The following is a 23,103-nucleotide window of genomic DNA, read 5'->3' as shown; positions in this document are numbered from 1 at the left end:
GTGTGACTGCTAACCAGGGATCTGTGTGCCATGCTTGGAGCTTCACTAAGCCAAAAGATAGCAAATGAATACATGTCAAAGCCAATCTGTGTTCATTTGTGTCCTTCCTGGGAGTATATTTTAATCAGAAATTCTAAATCTATTTTAAATTACAGCTTAAAGAACATGAGAGGCATGCATAAGTCTAAATTAGGCAATAATGATTTCTCCTAAGCTCACCTGAAATGTGAGCTCTCTGATGTTCAGAATGGCTTATTTGTTTCTTTTTTCATCATTGTGGAGTTGTGTCATTGAGAGTCTTGAGAAAGTGGAAAAAGTGCCAATGGAATGTCTTTCTTACATGGTGTCACGGAGATGCTCATTGCCTTGACTTCTCTGGTCAGACTCTGAGTTGTGTGGAGTTGGGGTCTTTCTGTTCTTCAACTAATCTAATGAAGAGCAAGGACAGCTGCCCAAAGAAGGAGGTAAATAAAGTGGTTAAAATGGCAGCATTGCCAATACAAAAAACAACTCTTTTTTTCTAGGCAGGTAGAAGTAATGAGAAGCCTGTGAAGTTGGGAGTCCATGTGGGGGGTAAAGAGTTCAATCATAAACTAAGCTCTCTCCAGAAAACAAAGTTTTGCTGACTGCCAGAAGACTTTAGAAGAAGACTTAACTTGAAATATTTTCAAAGCTTTACTTGCTGTTATTTATTCATATATCTCACACAGAAAATAAAAGAAAAATTCACCTGGCTAAGACACATAAAATCACATTTTTTTTTTTCAATGCTGGGATCAAACCCAGACCCTTCCACATACTAGGCAAGCGCTCTACCACTGAGCTACTGAAATCACATCTTGAATTCTCAGCATTATCTTAGAGTTATTTCTTCTCTGGCTTGAATTCAGCAGCTGTATCGTTCTGTCAGTCAACTAAAGCACTTCAGAAAGGTCTGAGCATCACACATGAGTCTTGAGTATCTGCTGCAGTTTAGAAGTCACTCTTGGGATCTGGCAGTATACTCATTAATATTAGGATGCAGATAACAGGCAATTCCATTCTTTTTAAGAATTACAGTCTTAGTGACTTGTGAAAATAATTTACCCTTCTGTTAAAATATTTGGTTTATTGATGAAATGACTCTCTCTAATGTCAAAGTCAGAAAAAAGGAAAGCATGATAAATAGAAGAAGCAGGAAGAAGGAGGAAGGCACAAAGATATTTTATGGAATAAACTAGGTGAAGAAGTACATTATTTTAAGAACTGAAGGAATCATAACACCCTGAAATGTGGGTGTAAATCCTCAAAAGTTTAAGACATCACAATGTCTAATTCATAAAACAATATATCCAAGGAAATGTTAATGCTAATGCTCCTGCTAATGATGATTATATTAATCATTATTTTATAAACTATTGATAAAATGGTTAATCCAGGGAAGGCATGGTTAGACATGCATTTACATACATGAACTAAATTAATCATCATAATATGTTTGTGTAAAGCATACTATTAGCTTATCTGTTTTACATATGAGAAAACTCAGTCTCAAGAAGGTGCAGTAACTTGCTCAAGGTTATCCAAGTGGCAAACAAGTCAATTGAGCTGAGATCTGAATTCAAGGTGGGTTAATTGAATGTGTCACATGCAGAGACCAAAGAACCACCCAGTTCATTTTTGTAAGGGAAAGTGGGAAGCCTTAGAAGTTGAAACAAAACAAAACTAATGCAGCTATTAAGAGAAATTATGGAAATACTGTAGGACCAGCATATGACCTGGCCTGGTGTCATTCCTCTGCATCAGTTTTATTTTCTGCCCTTATCCAGGAGACAGAAGTTAGAATACAATTCAGGGAAGAGAAACCATGCATTTTAAATCTGTCTTTGATGACAGCAACAGCTTGGATCTTGTTATCTATACATGTTACGTTCACACAGATATTTCTCATATCTACTTTCTTCCTCTTCCTTTCCTTATTTCATTCATATGTGAAAGACATGTCATCCACAGATTGTTCTATCTCTAATTCTATCTTTCTCAGTGACTGAGTTTTATCTTCTTTAGGCTCATGTCTGTAGAAACGATTGTAGATGTGCAATTCTGCTTCTTTCATAGTAAAAATTTCATTCTCTCTTTCCCTGATTAATACTCTCATGTCAGATTCTATTACTTTTAGTTAAAACATATGATGACACATACATAACAGGAAAATACTTGCTTCAAAGTTATATATTTTGAATATTTTAAAATGAGAACATATGCAAATATTCACCAAAAATTCAAAAGGGAATTAAAACATAAAACATCACATTTTGATTTAAAATTCATACCTAAAATAAATCTAGCACCTTTTAAGTATTCATTTCCAAAAAAGGAAATGCAATTTTATATTCACTTATCTATGTAGGATAATCTTTTCAAAAATCAGTCTTGCATGAATACCATTTTGAAATACTACACAAAGGTTCTGGTATAGAGCTGGGAACATAGGGCAGAAAAAGATATCAAGGAGTAAGGCATTACCTTCAGAAGGTTCACGTTGAGATGAACTGGTCTCTCGGAGTTAGACGGAGTGTTCTGCTTCGCTGATGGAGGAGCAGGGCCAGTGGACCAAGATGCATCAGTCATCAAGTTACCAATGGTAACATTTGTAAGGGTCATAGTCGTAGTTTCCTTAGGTGTCATGTGTAGGACACCTGTATCAAAGTCACCTACATGTTTTTAAGATATCAGAATCCATAGTCACTTCCCAGACCAATTCATTTTCGCTGCTGGATAAGATCAAAGAAAAAAATAAAAATATTATTTTTCCTCCATAACTCAAATAAAAATCCTAGTCATTAGACATCTCTCCAAAGGGCAATGGAGATCCCTAAATCTCTTTTAGATAGACCACTGACTTATTCATAATTTATGAGAAAGGAATAACTGGTGACAGTTTGGAGAACAGGCCTGAGGAGGATGAGAGATTGGAAACCTGCAGGTCCTGTAATAACCAGACACAGGATAAAGGAATCCTGGACGAATAAGTGGAGGTGAGAGAGAAAACCACCCAGTGGAGAGGTATTTCTAAGAGAAAGTTTTGGCACACTATTGTAGCTGATTAATTGGACTCAAGTATAGCAACAGATAGTACATTTCAGGATTTGTCAATGGAGGGTTTAAGTCTGGCACAACTTAATTCATTGGTTTAAACTGGCATCAGACCTCTGCATCTCTCTCTATAACCTCTGCTTTCCAGTGGTTGGTTTTCCTTAGAATAATCATTCTGGTGCCAATTTTATGCCCTAATCATACATAAAATTGTCTGTGTCCATTATGACCATCCCCAGAAAGGATTCTAATGTCATTTTTTAATAGAATTCTGTGCCAAGGGAGGGGGTGGTTCGAGTACCCTCTTCACCAGCCTTCTTGTATTTTTTTGCTCTCATTTATGGTAAAGTAAGGAAGGCCATGTGATTCACACATACACCCAAATTACCAAGAACAGGAGAATATTCCTTCACTAAAGAGACGGTAATTTCCAAAGCAAATCCATACCAAACCAACTACTTTTACTTTAGTAATTTTCTTCATTTACCTTAATAATTATCTGCGAGAACTGGAGAAGAGGAGTATTAAGAGAATGGGGTTATTTTGCCAAGAAAACAACAAAAGCAGAGAGATATAATCAAGGCTTTTTAATAAAATTTGGAAGCCAAAAGGCCAAATATTGAATTTGTATCATGACAGTCTTATAAATGTGTATTTAATTACATTAAAGTTAGGCTTTTCAGAGAAGACACAAATAAATGACATTCACCAGTGGAAGAATATCTATTTTAAAATAGGTAGAAATATGGGGTATAAAAGAAAGTCGATTTACCAGGAAATCCGGGTTCAAGTACATTCCAGAGTGGATTGTGTCAAAAGCTCAGAGAACCAGGAAATACTTCACAGCGCCATTGTATAATACAGCTTGCATAGTCATCCTCCACATTTTTAAATGAGTTTATTTATTGACAGAGAGTTTTGGGTGGAGTATTTGGTAGCATTTAATATTGAATGCTAATGTGACTCAGTTTTGATATCAAGCCATCCTGACTGTGGTTGGCTTCCCTGATAGCTAACCCATGTCTGATGCCCTGAGGTTCCTGCTCCAGGCCCGGTTCAATAGCCAACAGATACGATGTCAGGCTGGGCTTCAGTTTTGTTAACATGCAGCATGTATACCACATTCCTTTAACCATGTCCCTGCTGAAGAATGCTTGGGCTTTTCTCTTTCTCCTTTTTCTGAGTCTTTGGCTACTGCCAGTTAAAAGGATATGCTTTCAAATCTCACAACTCTAGCTGATGAGTGGAGAATGGATTCCAGAGAACAAGGATGGAGTAAAGAGAATAGGAAGGAGCCATCCCAGGTGACTATCTGTAAACTCTCAGCCTCATTCATGGGGTTCTTCTGCCCCTGATGGCAGAGTCTACATGGGATGGAAATTACTCCCAGCCTCTAGTAATTTACCACTTATTTTCATAATTTTCTTTGTGAAGTTATTTAGTTCAAAAGGGAAAAATAGAAGCAGGGCCATTAATGTTCCTGCCTTTAAGTGGACAAAGACCTGGAAATCAAAATGACTTATGTTTAATGGCCAAAATTAATGTGAATGACAACAAATTTTTTAGTAATAAAAAAAAAATTGCCAAAATCAAAGGCATGAAAATGCCAGCTGGCTCTCCTAAATGTATTTTGGGTCATGTATATCATGCTAAAAAATGCAAATGGGTGGAATCTTTCCCACAGAAGGCTGGAGTAATTAGTAGTCCTAGAGAGTCATTTTTTCTCTCCAGCTCTTGGCAACATCACTGTAAACTGCTCTCTTCTCTCCTACATTACATGTGAGGAGTGTAGTCAGGTCAATGTCTTAGTGAAATAAATTTTAGAAAAGGCTATCTCCCCAGCGTGATGCATGTTTTTTGTTAGAAATATTATGCTGGAATAGTTTAATGGCAGTTATTATGGAGATAACACCATACCTCCTTTCTGGTTGCTAGAAAATTGGTGCCTGATGTGTTTGGAAAATTATTTCCTCAAATAATTTTTTCCTCTTCCCTATTAAGGGGGTATTAAATTGTGTTTTTTCAAAAGTATATTTGCAGCTACACCCAACATGGTCTAGGCAAAGCCTAAATTTTAGAATAACTCCCTACTCCTACGTTCCTTGTATTTTTATATTAGTCTTTTGGTTTAATTTTATATGTGAAATGAACTTTGAAAAAAATCTTAAACAACTTCTAAGATTACATTTGGTATTTTGATGAAGAAAAGTGTTTATCCCATATTTTAAGTATGAATATTAATTAGTTAAATATTGAAACTCTGCAATTCACTGGGCATGGTACTTTGTTCCAGAGAGTGTGGTGAACAAAACAGACTTCTTTGAAATATATGCACCTTATATATATTTTATATAGCTTTCAATCTCAGGGGATGTTTTCAGTATTTTACCACTGAATATGGTGCTTGTTTTATGCCCTTTTTTAGTAACTCTTTATCATATGAAAGAAGTTTCTTCTATTCATAGTATGTTAAGGATTTTAAATTTTTTTCTTTTTTTTTATTGGTGTGTTATCATTGAGCATTTTTATATGAGGGCATGTTGAATTTCACCAAGTAATTGTTTTATATTTTGGTGATTAGTTTGTCCCTAATTTTGTTAATATGATCATTTAACTAATTTATGTTTCAAATGTGAAAAATAATCTCAAAGACCTGGAATAAAACCTACTGATCATGATCAGTATGACTTATTAGTGTTATTTAATTTAACATTTTAACATACACATTTGGGAAAGAGACTGGATTATTAATTTCCATTTTTATAACATGATGAAATTTTGAAAGTAATACTAAATCACTGGCCAGGCATGGTGGCACACTCTTGTCTTCCAAGCAGCTCAGGAGGCTATGGCAGGAGGATCACAAGTTTGAGGTCAGCCTGGCAGCTCAGTGAGACCTGTCTCAAAATGAAATAAAAAGAACTGGGGATGTAGGGTCAGTGTAAAGTGCCCCTGGGTTCAATCTCCAATACCACAAAAAATAGAAAAAAAATGTATATTGCCTTTATAAGATCAGTTGGGAAATATTTATGTATTCTAGAATAAAGTAAGTGTGGAAAGGTAATACTACTTCTTTAAATATTGGTAAAAATTGCCCTGTAGATCCATCCTGGCTGGGAGCTTTTGGCTTCATTGCTTTTGTTATAAGTTTTACCCTTATGAATTTAATCTCTTTAAGAGGCACAGAGCCATTGCATTTAGGAAAAAAATTCTTACTTTGCTAACATTGACAATTTGTGTACTCTAAGTGATTTGCCAATTTATCTAGATTATCAACTTTATTGACACAAAACTATTCATAACAGCCTTTCAGGATTTTTTTTTTTTTTTTTTTTTTTTTTTTTTTTTTTTTGGTACTAAGGATTGAACCCAAGGTGTTTAACCACATAGCCACATCCCCAGCCCTCTCAGGATCTTTCTAAGGCCAGCATAATACATTTTGAGTAGCCCTTTCATTTGGTCATGTCCCACGTCTCTTATACTAAGTAATGTTTTCACAAATTTTTTCTTTCTGTTTCAGTTTGGAAATTTCGGTTGATCTGACTCTGAATTTACTAATCCCATCTTTTGTATATTTTTCTATCAAAACTAGCCAATAAATTTTTATTTTTCTAATATTCTATTTTTTCAGTTCTAAACTGTCCATTCAATTCTTATTTATGAACAGTGATCCTCTATTGAAGTTTTTCATCTTCTGTCTTTTTGATTTAAATACCCTGTTTTCTTTAAAATGTTAGTCATAGTAATTTTAAATTCCTCATATTCTAACTCCAAAGTCTGAGTCATCTTTCTGCTACATGTTTTTTCTTCATGCTTATAATTTTTGGTGTCCTTGCACATTCACATTTTTGAATTTTATTTGAAGCCAAAATTGTATATAGAGTATTGAAATGATCTTACTCCAGAGATAACTCATTTCTCCTCTGTTAAATAATATAAGTATCTGCCCTCCCAGCAGATATGGTATGTACTGCAACTATAGTTAAGATTTAAGATACCTCTGGCTTGTTGTCATACCCCTTTTCTCCTTTCAATTAATAACCTGCCAAATCTTGTTCTTTTCATGGTTGAAAGACTGAAGAATTTTCAATTTACTTCTCTAATATTTTGATAATAGCCTTTATTTCCATACCCCCTGTGGCTTCAACTCTGGTAAATATTCCAACGGCAATATTGGACACATAATTGAGGCAGACACCTTCCCCATATCAAGAATTTGTATTTAAAGCTTGGAAAGATTCCAGGAGATTTCATTGTACTTTTTTGGGGGAGGGGAGTCATGTTGAATAATGATATGTGCATAGGATATAATTTGCTCCTTTTCAGTCCCCAGTACTTCCCGTCTATCCTCTCCTACCTCCCCCCTGTTCCCTTTCCCCTCCTCTACTGGCTTTCCTTCTATTTATTTTTTGTTTTTTAATCAGTGCTTTACAGATATACATAAAAGTGAAATCACTGTGGTATATTCATATATGTACTTATCATTTACTCTCCTTTTAATATGGTCCTGCAGCACTCCATGCACAGACAGAAAGAGTAATGGGAAAACCAGTTGCTCATTCCAATTCCCCAGGATTCTAAGTCATTACCTCAGGCACACATGATAGCCAAAGATTCGCTGGTTGTTCATACCCCTAGTATAAAAAGTCCTCCACACAGATCCTCAGTCAGTGCAGGAGATCAGTCAGTACCTGTAAGGAAGGAATCAGCTGGTAACATTCAACATTCTTTGAAAACAGAGTTCTTCTGGAAATCCAATTGAGAAGGTTCCATGTGCTGCTGAGAAGAAAGTGAATCTGCTTGTTGATGGATGGAATATTCTATATATATCTATTAAGTCTAGGAAATTGATTGTGTTATTGAGTTCTATGGTTTCGTTGTTTGATTTTTGTTTGGAAGATCTATCTAGTGGTGACAGCAGTGCATTAAAGTAACCCAGAATTATTGTGTTGTGGTCTATGTGATTGCTGAAATTGAAAGGATTTGTTTGATGTACAGGGATGCACCATTGTTTGGGGCATAAATATTTACTATCATTATGTCTTCCTGATTTATGGTTCCCTTAAGCAGTATGAAATGTCCTTCTTTATCCCTTCTGACTAAGTTTGGCTTGAAGTCCACTTTATCTGATATAAGGATGGAAACCCCCACTTTTTTACTGAGTCCATGTGCATGGTAAGTTTTTTCCCATCCTTTCATCTTTAGTCTGTGAATGTCTTTTTCTATGAGATGAGTCTCTTGCAGGCAGCATATTGTTGGATCTTTCTTTTTAATCCATTCTGCCAGTCTATGTCTTTTGATTGATGAGTTTAGACCATTAACGTTCAGGGTTATTATTGAGATATGATTTGTATTCCATGTCATTTGGCTTATTTTTGGTTTTTAACTTGGCTTGGTTTCTCCTTTGAATGAATTTGTCTCTAAGGCAGTGCCTCCCTTTGCTGACCTACATTGTTGTTTTTCATTTCCTCCTCATGAAATATTTTGTTGAGAACATTCTGTAGTGCAGGCTTTCTATTTGTAAATTCTTTTAACTTTTATTTATCATGGAAGGATTTTATTTCATCTTCAAATCTGAAGGTTAGTGTTGCTGGGTATAGGATTCTTTGTTGGCAACCATGTTCTTTCAGAGCTTGAAATATGTTGTTCCAGGCCCTTCTAGCTTTTAGAGTCTGGGTTGAGAAGTCAGCTGCTATCCGTATTGGTCTCCTCCTATATGTAACCTGATGCTTTTCTCCTGTGGCCTTCATCATCCTATCTTTATTTTGAATGTTAGGCATTTTCATTATAATGTGCCTTGGTGTGGATCTGTTGTGATGTTGTGCATTTGGTGTTCTGTAAGCCTCTTGTATTTGATTTTCCATTTCATTCTTCAGGCTTGGGAAATTTTCTAATATTATTTCATTGAATAGGTTGTTTATTCCTTTGGTTTGTATCTCTGTGCCTTCCTCAATCCCAATAATTCTTAAATTTGGTCTTTTCATGATGTCCCATAGTTCTTGGAGATTCTGTTCATGATTTCTTACCGTCTTCTCTGTTTGGGCAACTTTATTTTCAAGATTAAATATTTTGTCTTCATCATCTGAGGTTCTGTCTTCCAAGTGGTCTAGTCTTTTGGTGATGCTTTCCATTGAGTTGCTTATTTGGTTTATTGTTTCCTTCATTTCAAGGATTTCCATTTGGTTTTTTTTTTTTTATTTTTTTTTTTGAGAACCTCTGTGTCTTTGTTGAAATGATCTTTTGCTTCCCGCAGGTGCTCTTTCAGCTTATTGGTATTATCATTCATTGCCTACATTTGCTCTTATCTCTTCCTTTGCTTCATGAATTATCTTAATCACATATAATCTGAAGTCCTTTTCTGAAATTTCTTCTAACATACTGTCATTGGATCCTATTAATATAGAATCTAGATTTGTTTGAATCATTTTCTTCCCTTATTTTTTCATGTTGTTTATGTACCTTCCCCTCTAGCAGTGCAGATCTGGGGTATTGCAGATTTCCATTTATAGGCTAATAGTGGCCCTATAGGTTTCCAAAACACTTTTTTTAAGGGGAGATCAATATTAGCAGTGCCCAGTTCAGACACTATGCAATCCTAGACCAAATAGCCCCTATGAGGACAACAACAAAATAATAAACATAATGAACATATTCTGTCATAACATATAATAATAAACATATTCTGTCATAATAAGCAGAATGAGTTCAAATATTATCTTCAATAAAACAAACAGATTTGCAATAAGTTCTGCAGTTTCTAATGGAGGACAAAGAGGATGCAGAGGGATGTAGAATGTGGCTGTTAATGGGATAAGAAAAGATTATACAGAAGTTCTAGATAATAGAAAGGGTGAGAGTGTAATCAAAAGAAATTGGATGTTAGCATGCAGAAAAGGGAGAAAGAGACTCTGAGGGAACAGGTAAACCAAAGGAAAAGAGAGCAAGAAAAGTAAAGAAATAAAAACTTAAATTTTTCTATAAGGAGAAAAAATAAAATCTACAGTGTAACAGTCATATAGTAATGAAACCTCCCAGTGATCAGTAGCCTGATGCATGAGAGGTACCTGACAATGAGCTTCAAGCCTCCAGCAGGTGTCTCAGGATGGGATTTGCCCCACCTAAAGATTGGAGCTCCAGCTTCCAGGATTATCCAAGATGGCCTCTCTGACTTTGAAATGTGTTGGCAAATGGGGAGCTGCAGCTCAGGGTGTGGATGTGGTCAGCTTGAGGTCCTGGAGGTGGGATGTGGTTGATCAGGCAGGGTTCCTGGAGGTCCGGTGTCTTCGGTGTGGTTGTGGGATCCTGGAGGCTGGGTGCAATCAGTCGGTCTGGGGGCCCGGTGATAGGGCACAGTCAGTTGGTCTGGGGGTCCTGGCAGCAGGGAGCAGTCAGTCGATGTGAAGGCCCCAGAGGCAGTGAGTGATCGGTCAGGCTGAGGGATCCTGGAGGCGGGGTTCAGTTGGTTCGACCAGGCATCCTAAGGGGCCTGGCTGTTGTCTCAAAATGGTGGCAGCCACATGTGGAAATCCAATTGAGCTAGCCCATGTATCTCTCATCATTCTCCAATTTTTAAAAATATGACTTTATTAAGTTATCCAGTGCATGTATGTTGCCCAGTAACTGCTCATTGAGGCCAGTGACCTGCTTCCTATACCTCACCTAAAAGTAATGTTACCTCCACTTTGAGGAGTGGCATGTTGCTTTTAGGGCTTAGGCCAGGTCCTCTTTATAGTCATTTGTTTTTCTGTGTTATCTCATCTTCCTGAACTTTTAAATTTATAATTCCCACCCCATCCCTCTTCTAACTTATAGAATGTGATATAGAATTGCTTACTTAGCCTGTCCACTAGGATGTTACCAAAGTCCCTCAAATATCCAGAAACTGAGCCCACGGGCTTCAACCTTCAAATAGGTCCATCTCTCCCTGCTGGTAAATGATAGCAAGGTTCAGTTGTGTGGATCTGAATCACAGGAGTCAAATTTGTCATCTCTTTCTGAACAATCTTGAATGCCTAGTGTACCGCCAGTCACTCTTGATGTTGTCACCTGTCGCTCAAATCTATTGATTTTGCTAAATTTGTATTGTTGTCACTGTTATCACTCACCTGAAATATTGCAGTAGCCTCTTCATTCTTGTTTTTCTCCAATCCATTCTTAACAAAGGGACTGAATGTTCTTTAAAAAAAAATAAATCTATTTTTAGCTTCACTACCTAAAATCTTTTGATAAATTTCTATTTAAGAGTGCATCCAAAATTCTGAATATGGCTTTAAAGTTCCAACCATGTATGTACACTCTTCTTGCAAATTACTCTGTCCTACTCCATTTTCCATCTTTAGTTAAACTCAATTTCTTAGTTCTTAAAATAGATTAGCATGGTGCACCTACAGGTACCTCACCCTTAGCATCAGTAATTGAGAACTGTCAATTATAACTTTGCTCATACTCACATGCAATCCTAGACCCCAGACTATTTTAATACAAATCCCACACATCACATTATTTCATTGATAAAAATGCCTATATGGTTATAATTTATAAGTATCTTGGATAAATTTTTAAAAATTATTTTTAAATCAAAGTTATTAACAATATTCAATATTTTATTAGTAGAATCAAATATGTAAATTGTGTGCCTTCTCTCTCATTTGTTTGAATTGAGATAAACTTGGTACCTATACATTATATTTGCTTAACATATATTTGTAGATTCTTCATACATTTATTCTCTGTTCTATATGGGGCATTAATTTTTAAAAGAAATCTTGCTCATTTGCCCTGTAAAATCTCCTTCTGTCCAGATGTTGCAGAATGCCTTCCCATGATATTGTTTAAAATGCTCTCTTCTACCCTATATTATATTGATGGTTAGTTTCAGGAACTTTATTATTCACATAATTTTTTTGAGCAATAAATATATCACAGCTGATATATTTGCACACTTCCATTAGGAAATGTATAATTTCTAGTTTATTCTACCCTTTGGAAGCATATTTATTGATTGTCTTTGCCATTAATGCATAAGTACTAGTTTCACCCATTAGATTAAAATTCAACATGTACATGAAACAATCCTGTGTTATTTACTGCTGTAGCTCATGTAACTAGCATAGTATTTGGCACAACAATATTTTTAATACCTATTTAATCAAATGGGTAAAGGTATGTATACCCTATAGCTTTTATGTTATATATTTAGGACTCCAAATTCTTGGTGTGCTACCTTAAAAGCCCCCTTCCTGAAACTTCCTTAGCTAGACTAAAGCTATATGGTTCTAAATTAATGGTATTAACAGCATCATTACCTGTCATAAAGATCTATGAGTCAAAGAATAAGTAACTTAAACTTATAAACCTCTGCAACTTTATCTTCCTAAGGTTGATTTTTGGAATTCTACTCAGTACGCTTCTTAGTTGTAGAATTTAATATTCATTCATCTGTCACCAAAGTTCTTTAATGATCTTTAATTCTTAATACTGACTGAATATAAGCAGACAGTAGCCCCTTGGAAGAAAGATTCTCATATGAGATGCCATATTTTGATTTAATCCTGTACAAGATTATTTAGTTCTAATGGTATTTTCTCTTATTCAGCATATACACATCACTTGAATAAATGCAGAGTTAAGTTTTGTGTCCTTACTCCTTTTCCTTTATTTATTTATTTATTTATTTTTTTTGTCGTTTGAGTCATATACCATCAACTTACATGAAACTAATTCTTTCCTAACCTCTAGTTGGAAATAATTTACCTTTGCCTTCCTTTTCTCAGCCAGCAATAGAAGGTTCAATGCAAAATAGGCCTAGTGCTGTGCATTTGTAGGGCAATTTCACATTAAGTTGATAAATCATTCAGGCAGAACTCATTTATCAAAAATACAATTTACTTAAATCAAAGTTGCTTTATGTGCATGGGTACTAGGTTGGTCATCCAGCACTTACTAAATAATGTATCAGACTCATATTTGTTTGAAATCTACCAAAAATAGCCACAGTAAAATGAAATAAAAGCCCCAATTTCTAGGAATAGTACATTAGAGGAATATGATTATGACTCATCATCATCTCTTAAATGCTGAGTCTAATAGTCTCATATTTCCTGGAATATTTCAAAATAGATATAATAAATAGTTTAATACATATATTATTATAAGTCTTGGTTCAAAAATGGTAAGTTTTATCTATCCCTGCACACGCTGCCTCACCCAAGTCTTTCTGTTGTTGATGCATAGATAATAATCAGAACCTCATGAGGAACTGGAGCTTTAGGTTTGGACTGAGTCCCTGACTGGACTCTGGTAGATGAAAGAACCCCACTTTTCCCCTTTCTCTAAGATATTCCACTATTTAAAGGAAAATACAGTTCTGATAGTTTCTTTTAGGCAGTTTATTTATTTATTTATTTTTGCCACTGTAATCAAAAGACCTGACGATAACAATTTTAAAGGAAGCAGATGGAGCGGTAAACACGGACAACTGGGATCATCGAAGAGGAGGCGGCTCAGCACAGCGCTTGGACTCGGAGCAACCACTGGGGCTCCGGGCGGCTGCCTGAGGAGGAGCTGCGTGGCGAGCTGTTTAGACTCAGAACGACCGCTTCTGAACACCGGGAGGTTGCCCGGAGGAGGAGGAGGAGCGCGGAGGGTCGCTTGACCTAGGAGTGACTGCATCAGAGCCACAGGCGGTTGCCAGAGGAGGAGCTGCGTGGCGAGCTGTTTGAACTCAGAACGATTGCTCCAGAACACTGGTGGCCTGCCTGGAGGAGGAGAGTGGTGGGTCGCTTGGTCTAGGAGTGACTGCATCAGAGCCACAGGCGGTCCCCAGAGGAGGAGGCGAGGGGTGAGTTGATTGGACTAAAAGCGACCGCTCCTGAACACTGGTGGCCTGCCTGGAGGAGGAGCGCAGTGGGTCACTTGGTCTCGGAGCCACCGCTCCAGAACACCTGCGGGGCTACCCGGAGGAGGAGGAGGAGGAGCGGGGCAGGTCACTTGGACTGGGAATGACTGCCTAGGGCTACGGGCAGTTGGCAGGAGGAGGAGACTCGAAGTGAGTTGCTTGGACTCCTAGTGACTGCGTCAGAAACCGGGCGGCTGTCCGGAGGAGGAGGTGTGTGGCGGGTCTCTGGGTATCAGAGCTATTGTACGAGGCTCCAGGTGGCGGCTCAGAGGAGGGGCCGCATAGTCAGGCGATTAGGTGCAGAGCAGGGTCCCAGGAGCTAGGTGGCTTCTTACTGGAAGAGCCCCACAGAGACACGCCTAGGGATGGAGCGAAGTTTCCAGGGCTGCGGGCAGATTCTCTGGGAGAGCCTGCTAAGGGTGAGGCTCCCAGGCCCAGAAGGTAGGTCCGGGCCCCTGGGATCGTTGCAGAGGAAGACAGACCAGCCCAGGTGGTAGTTGTAGATTGAGGGGAACCTCTAAGAGGGCAACTGACCAGTGAGACGTCCCCACCGAGTGAGTCTTCCCTACCGGGAGAGGTTTTCCCACAGGGACAGTAAAACCAGAGACACAGGCACAAACAGGCCTTGCCTCAGCCCGCAGTCTAGTTCCCCATTGGATGACCATTGGTCAACAAGTGGAGGCACCTCTGCCCGCTAGCAGGGAATATACGCCACCTGAGGGTCACCACCCCTAGAGAGGTAGCTTCTTCGTGGAGCTCCGCATTATCAACTTCCTCCAAGACTTCAGGCTACTGAAGGATAAGAGGGGATATACTAGCAATCTTCAGAGACATTATAAGTCGATAGAGGAAATCTGCAATATCTTAATGACCCACTGATTCCTGAACAATATGAGAAAACCAGGGAAGAAAATGCCCCAAACAAATCTAGATGTTACATCAATAAAATCCAATGACAGCATGGCAGAAGAAATGACAGAAAGGGAGTTCAGAATGTACATAATTAAAATGATTAGGGAAGCAAATAATGTGATGAAAGAGCAAAGGCAGGCATTGAATGATCCCACCAATCGACAGTTAACAGAGCAAATTAAGGAAGCAAAAGATCATTTCAATAAAGAGTTAGAGATATTGAAAAAAAAACAAACAGAAATCCTTGAAATGAAGGAAACAATATACCAAATTAAGAACTCCATAGAAAGCATAACCAATAGGATAGAACACCTGGGAGACAGAACTTCAGATATTTAAGACAAAATATTTAACCTCAAAAACAAAGTTGAACAAACAGAGAAGATGGTAAGAAATCATGAACAGAATCTCCAAGAACTATGGGATATCATGAAGAGGCCAAATTTGAGAATTATTGGGATTGAGGAAGGCTTAGAGAAACAAACCAAAGGAATGAACAATCTATTTGAAGAAGTAATATCAGAAAATTTCCCAAATCTGAAGAATGAAATGGAAAATCAAGTCCAAGAGGCTTATAGGACCCCAAATACACAAAATTACAACAGACCCACACCAAGGCACATTATAATGAAAATACCTAACATACAAAATAAAGACAGAATTTTAAAGGCTGTGAGAGAAAAGAACCAAATTATGTTCAGGGGGAAACCAATACGGATATCAGCAGATTTTTCGATCCAGACCCTAAAAGCTAGAAGGGTCTGGAACAACATTTTTCAAGCTCTGAAAGAAAATGGATGCCAACCAAGAATCTTATACCCAGCAAAACTTACCTTCAAATTTGATGATGAAATAAAATCATTCCATGATAAACAAAAGCTAAAAGAATTTACAGAAAGAAAGCCAGCATTACAGAACATTCTCAGCAAAATATTTCATGAGGAAGAGATAAAAAACAAAGAAGCAGAGGGAATTAGAAGCAGTCGTCTTATGTATGGGCACAGGAGCCTGCTTAGGGTCACCTGGGGATTCTATCTCCAGTTGCACATGGCAGCACACTTGTGCACAAGTTTTCCCCTGAATCTTGGAGCTTTCTAACCCTATCTTTAAAAATCTGGTAAGAAAAAAGAAGTTGGGGGTGGCGGGCCAAGATGGCGGACTAGAGGGCGGCTGCATTTCACGTTGCTCCAGGACGCAAGATTCAAAAGAGGAGATAGTGAGAGACTTGGGACCAACTCAAAGCTGCCGGGTGAGTCTCTCCTGTTGGGGAGGCGTCCCGGATGGGGCGGTAGCCCCGGAACGCAGGGAATTTGTGAAGGGAGTTGCCCGGTGAGACGCCCCTCCCCCCGCTGGAGCGGTGAACACGGACAACTGGGATCATTGTAGAGGAGGCGGCTCAGCACAGGGCTTGGACTCGAGCAGCCACTGGGGCTCCGGGCGGCTGCCTGGGGAGGAGCTGCATGGCGAGCTGTTTGGACCCAGAACGACCGCTTCTGAACACCGGGGGGTTGCCCGGAGGAGGAGGAGAGGCCCGGCGGGACGCTTGGTCTGGGAGTGACTGCATCGGAGCCACAGGCGGTTGCCAGAGGAGGAGCTGCATGGTGAACTGTTTGAACTCAGAGCGAGCGCTCCTGAGCGCCGGGAGGTTGCCCAGAGGAGGAGGAGGAGGAGGAGCGTGGCGTTTTGCTTGACCTGGGAGTGACTGCATCAGAGCTGCGGGCAGTTGCCGGAGGAGGAGCTGTGTGTCGAGCTGTTTGAACTCGGAGCAGCTGCTCCAGAACACTGGTGGCCTGCCTGGAGGAGGAGAGCGGTGGGACGCTTAGTCTGGGAGTGACTGCATCAGAACCACAGGCGGTTGCCAGAGGAGGAGGCGAGTGGTGAGTTGATTGGACTAAAAGCGACCGCTCCTGAACACTGGTGGCCTGCCTGGAGGAGGAGCGTGGTGAGTCACTTGGTCTTGGAGCCACTGCTCCTGAACACCCGGGGGGCTACCCCAAGGAGGAGGAGGAGGATCAGGGTGGGTCACTTGGACTTGGAGTGACTGCCTAGGGCTACGGGTGGTTGGCAGGAGGAGGAGACCTGAAGTGAGTTGTTTGGACTCCTAGTGACTGCATCGGAAACCGGGCGGCTGTCCGGAGGAGGAGGTGTGTGGCGGGTCTCTGGGTCTCGGAGCTATTGTACGGGGCTCCAGGTGGTGGTTCAGGGGAGGGGCTGCATAGCCAGACGATTGGTGCAGAGCAGGGTCCCAGGAGCTAGGTGGCTTCTTGCTGGAAGAGCCGCACAGAGACACGCCTAGGGGCGGAATGAAGTTTCAAGGGCAGCGGGCAGATTCTCTGGGAGAGGCAGCCTAAGGAGACTCGCCTGCGAAGGGTGAGGCTCCCAGGCCCAGGATGTAGGTCCGGGCCCCTGGGATCGTTGCAGAGGAAGACAGCCCAGCCCAGGTGGTAGTTGTAGATTGAGGGGAACCTCTAAGAGGGCAACTGACCAGCGAGACGTCCCCAGGGAGTGACTCTTCCCGGCCAGGGGAGGTTTTCCCACAGGGACAGTAAAACCAGAGACACAGGCACAAACAGGCCTTGCCTCAGCCCGCAGTCTAGTTCCCCATTGGATGACCATTGGTCAACAAGTGGAGGCACCTCTGCCCACTAGCAGGGAATGTATGCCACCTGAGGGTCACCACCCCTAGAGAGGCAGCTTCTTCGTGGAGCTCTGCATTATCAACCTCCTCCAAGACTTCAGGCTACTGAAGGATAAGAGGGGATATACTAGCAATCTTCAGGGACATTATAAGTTGATAGAGGAAATCTGCAATATCTTAATGACCCACTGATTCCTGAACAATATGAGAAAACAAGGGAAGAAAATGCCCCAAACAAATCTAGATGTTACATCATTAAAATCCAACAACAGCATGGCAGAAGAAATGACAGAAAGGGAGTTCAGAATGTACATAATCAAAATGATTAGGGAAGCAAATGATGAGATGAAAGAGCAAATGCAGGCATTGAACGATCACACCAATCGACAGTTAACAGAGCAAATTCAGGAAGCAAAAGATCATTTCAATAAAGAGTTAGAGATATTGAAAAAAAACCAAACAGAAATCCTTGAAATGAAGGAAACAATAAACCAAATTAAGAACTCCATAGAAAGCATAACCAATAGGATAGAATAGCTGGAAGACAGAACTTCAGATATTTAAGACAAAATATTTAACCTCGAAAACAAAGTTGAACAAACAGAGAAGATGGTGAGAAATCATGAACAGAATCTTCAAGAACTATGAGATATCATGAAAAGGCCAAATTTGAGAATTATTGGGATTGAGGAAGGCTTAGAGAAACAAACCAAAGGAATGAACAATCTATTTGAAGAAATAATATCAGAAAATTTCCCAAATCTGAAGAATGAAATGGAAAATCAAGTCCAAGAGGCTTATAGGACTCCAAATACACAAAATTACAACAAACCCACACCAAGGCACATTATAATGAAAATACCTAACATACAAAATAAAGACAGAATTTTAAAGGCTGTGAGAGAAAAGAACCAAATTACAGTCAGGGGGAAGCCAATACGGATATCAGCAGATTTTTAAATCCAGACCCTAAAAGCTAGAAGGGCCTGGAACAACATTTTTCAAGCTCTGAAAGAAAATGGATGCCAACCAAGAATCTTATACCCAGCAAAACTTACCTTCAAATTTGACGATGAAATAAGATCATTCCATGATAAACAAAAGCTAAAAGAATTTACAGAAAGAAAGCCAGCATTACAGAACATTCTCAGCAAAATATTTCATGAGGAAGAGATAAAAAACAAAGAAGCAAATCAGCAAAGGGAGGAATTATCCTAAAGGAACTGTCAAATAAAGGAGGAACCAAGATGTGTCAAAAATTTTAAATATGAACCAAATGACTGGGAATACAAATCATATCTCAATAATATCCCTGAATGTTAATGGCCTGAATTCATCAATCAAAAGACATAGACTGGCAGATTGGATTAAAAAGAAAGATCCAACAATATTTTGCCTGCAAGAGACTCACCTCATAGAAAGAGATACCCATAGACTAAAGGTGAAAGGATGGGGAAAAACATACCATGCACATGGACTCAGCAAAAAAGCTGGAGTATCCATCCTCATTTCAGATAATGTGGACTTCAAGCCAATGTTAGTCAGAAGGGATAAAGAAGGACATTTCATAGTGCTTAAGGGAAGCATAAATCAGCAAGATATAAGAATCATAAACATCTATGCCCCAAATAATGGCTCATCCATGTATGTTAAACAAATCCTTCTCAATTTTAGAAACCAAATAGACCATAACACAATAATACTAGGTGATTTTAACACGCCTCTCTCACCACTGGACAGATCTTCCAAACAAAAATTGAACAAAGAAACCATAGATCTCAATAACACAATCAATAATTTAGACTTAACAGACATTTATAGAATATACCATCCAACCAAGAGCGAACACACTTTCTTCTCAGCAGCACATGTATCCTTCTCTAAAATAGACCATATATTATGCCACAAAGCTAATGTCAGCAAATACAAGAAGATAGAGACACTACCTTGTATTCTATCAGATCATAATGGATTGAACTTAGAAATAAATGAAAGAGTAAAAAACAGAAATTACTCCAACACCTGGAGATTAAACAATATGCTATTATATGATGAATGTATAACAGAAGATATTAGGAAGGAAATTTAAAAATTCTTAGAGGTAAACGAGAACAAAGAAACATCATATCAAAATCTCTGGGACACTATGATAGCAGTACTTAGAGGAAGATTTATTTCATGGAGCGCATTTAATAAAAGAAGTAAAACTCAACAAATAAATGACCTAACACTACAGCTCAAAGCCCTAGAAAAAGAAGAACAGAACAACACCAAAAGTAGTAGAAGAGAGGAAATAGTTAAACTGAGAGCTGAAATCAACGAAATTGAAACGAAAGAAACAATACAAAAAATTGACAAAATAAATAGTTGGTTCTTCGAAAAAATAAACAAAATTGATAAACCTTTAGCCACACTAACAAAGAGAAGACGAGAGAAAATCCAAATCACTAAAATTTGGAATGAACAAGGAAATATCACAACAGACACGACTGAAATACAAAACATAATTAGAAGCTATTTTGAAAATCTATACTCCAAAAAAATAGAAAATTTCGAAGACATCAACAGGTTTCTAGAGACATATGAATTGCCTAAACTGAACGAGGAGGACATACACAATTTAAATAGACCAATTTCAAGTAATGAAATAGAAGAAGTCATCAAAAGCCTACCAACAAAGAAAAGGCTGGGACCAGATGGGTTCTCAGCGGAGTTCTACAAAACCTTTAAAGAATAGCTCATTCCAATACTTCTCAAAGTATTCCATAAAATAGAAGAGGAGGCAACCTTCCCGAACTCATTCTATGAAGCCAATATTACCCTGATTCCTAAACCAGACAGAGACATATCAAGGAAAGAAAATTTCAGACCAATATCCTTAATGAATATCGACGCAAAAATTCTCAACAAAATTTTAGCAAATCGCATACAAAAACATATTAAAAAGATAGTGCACCATGATCAAGTGGGTTTCATCCCAGGGATGCAAGGTTGGTTCAACATCAGAAAATCAATAAATGTCATTCACCATATCAATAGACTTAAAGTCAAGAATCACATGATTATTTCGATAGATGCAGAAAAAGCATTTGATAAAATACAGCACCCCTTCATGCTCAAAACACTAGAAAAAATAGGAATAGTGGGAACATTTCTTAACATTGTAATGGCCATCTACGCTAAGCCCATGGCTAATATCATTCTAAATGGTGAAAAACTGAAAGCATTCCCTCTAAAAACTGGAACATGGCAGGGATGCCCCCTTTCACCACTTCTATTCAATATTGTCCTTGAAACTCTAGCCAGAGCAATTAGACAGACCAAAGAAATTAAATGGATACGAATAGGAAAAGAAGAACTCAAACTATCCCTATTTGCTGATGATATGATGGTATACTTAGAGGAACCAGGAAATTCCACCAGAAAACTTTTAGATCTCATAAGTGAATTCAGTAAAGTAGTGGGATATAAGATCAATGCACATAAATCTAAGGTATTTTTATACATAAGCGATGAATCTTCAGAAAGAGAAATTAGGAAAACTACCCCATTCACAATAGCTTCGAGAAAAATAAAATATTTGGAAATCAATCTCACAAAAGAGGTGAAAGACCTCTACCATGAGAACTACAGAACATTAAAGAAAGAAATTAAAGAAAACCTTAGAAGATGGAAAGATCTCCCATGTTCTTGGATAGGAAGAATTAATGTTGTCAAAATGGCCATACTACCAAAAGTGCTATACAGATTCAATCCAATTCCAATTAAAATCCCAATGATGTACCTTACAGAAATAGAGCAAGCAATTATGAAATTCATCTGGAAGAATAAAAAACCCAGAATAGCTAAAGCAATCCTTGGCAGAAAGAGTGAAGCAGGGGTTATTCAAATACCAGATCTTCAACTCTACTACAAAGCAATAGTAACAAAAACGGCATGGTATTGGTACCAAAATAGAAAGGTGGATCAATGGTACAGAATAGTGGACACGAACACAAACCCAAATAAATACAATTTTCTCATACTAGAGAAAGGGGCCAAAAATATGCAATGGAGAAAAGATAGCCTCTTCAAAAAATGGTGCTGGGAGAATTGGAAATCCATATGCAACAGAATGAAACTAAACCTATATCTCTCACCATGCACGAAACTAAACTCAAAATGGATTAAGGATCTCAGAATCAGACCAGAGACCTTGCATCTTATAGAAGAGAAAGTAGGTCCAGAGCTTCAACATGTTGGCTTAGGACCAGACTTCCTCAACAGGATTCCCATAACACAAGAAATAAAAGCAAGAATTAATAACTGGGATAGATTCAAACTAAAAAGTTTTCTCTCAGCAAAGGAAACTATCAGCAATGCGAAGAAAGAGCCTACAGAGTGGGAGAAAATCTTTGCCAATCATACTTCTGATAGAGCACTAATCTCCAGAATCTATAAATAACTCAAAAAACTCTACACCAAGAATACAAATAATCCAATCGACAAATGGGCTAAGGAAATGAATAGACACTTTACAGAAGAAGATCTACAAGCAATCAACAAACATATGGAAAAATGTTCAACATCTCTAGTAATAAGAGAAATGCAAATCAAAACCACCCTAAGATTCCATCTCACCCCAATTTGAATGGTGATTATCAAGAATACAAGCAACAACAGGTATTGGCGAGGATGTGGGGAGAAAGGTACACTCATACATTGCTGGTGGGGCTGCAAATTAGTGCAGCCACTCTGGAAAGCAGTATGGAGACTCCTTAGAAAACTTGGAATGGAACCACCATTTGACCCAGCGATCCCACTCCTTGGCCTATACCCAAAGGACTTAAAATCAGCATATTACAGAGATACAGCCACATCAATGTTCATAGCTGCTCAGTTCACAATAGCCAGATTGTGGAACCAACCTAGATGTCCTTCAATTGATGAATGGATAAAGAAAATGTGGTATATATATACAATGGAATATTACTCAGCCATAAAGAATGATAAAATTATGGCATTTGCAGGCAAATGGATGAAACTGGAGAATATCATGCTAAGTGAGATAAGCCAATCTCAAAAAACCAAAGGAAGAATGATATCGCTAATAAGTGGATGATGACACATAATGGGGGGTGGGAGGGGTTAGTGTTGAGGCTGGAGTTGGGTTTAGGGAGGGGGGCAGGAATAGAGGAAGGAAGGATTGTATAGAGGGAGGGGAGGGGTGGGAGGGGTGGGAGGGAAGGGAAAAAATGGCAGAATGAATCAAACAACATTGCCCTATATAAATTTATGATTACACAAATGGTTTGTCTTTACGCCATGTACATGACAGAGAAACAACATGTATCCCATTTGTTTACAATAAAAAAAAAAATGAAGCAAAGTTGATTTGGGGCTCATGGTTTCAGAGGTCTCAGTTCAGAGATGGTTGACTCCATTGTTCTGGGCCTGAGGTGAAGCACAAGGATGTGATGTAGGAAATAGCTCAGGACACGGTAGTAGGAAATAGACAGAGATTTCTCTCACCAAGGGAAAAATACATACCCCAAATTCACACCCCAGTGACCCACCTACTCCAACCATACTCTACCCATCT

The sequence above is a fragment of the Sciurus carolinensis genome, chromosome 5, assembly GCF_902686445.1.
Source record: "Sciurus carolinensis chromosome 5, mSciCar1.2, whole genome shotgun sequence".
NCBI classification, from domain to species: Eukaryota; Metazoa; Chordata; class Mammalia; order Rodentia; family Sciuridae; genus Sciurus; species Sciurus carolinensis.
This window is presented reverse-complemented; position numbering follows the sequence as displayed.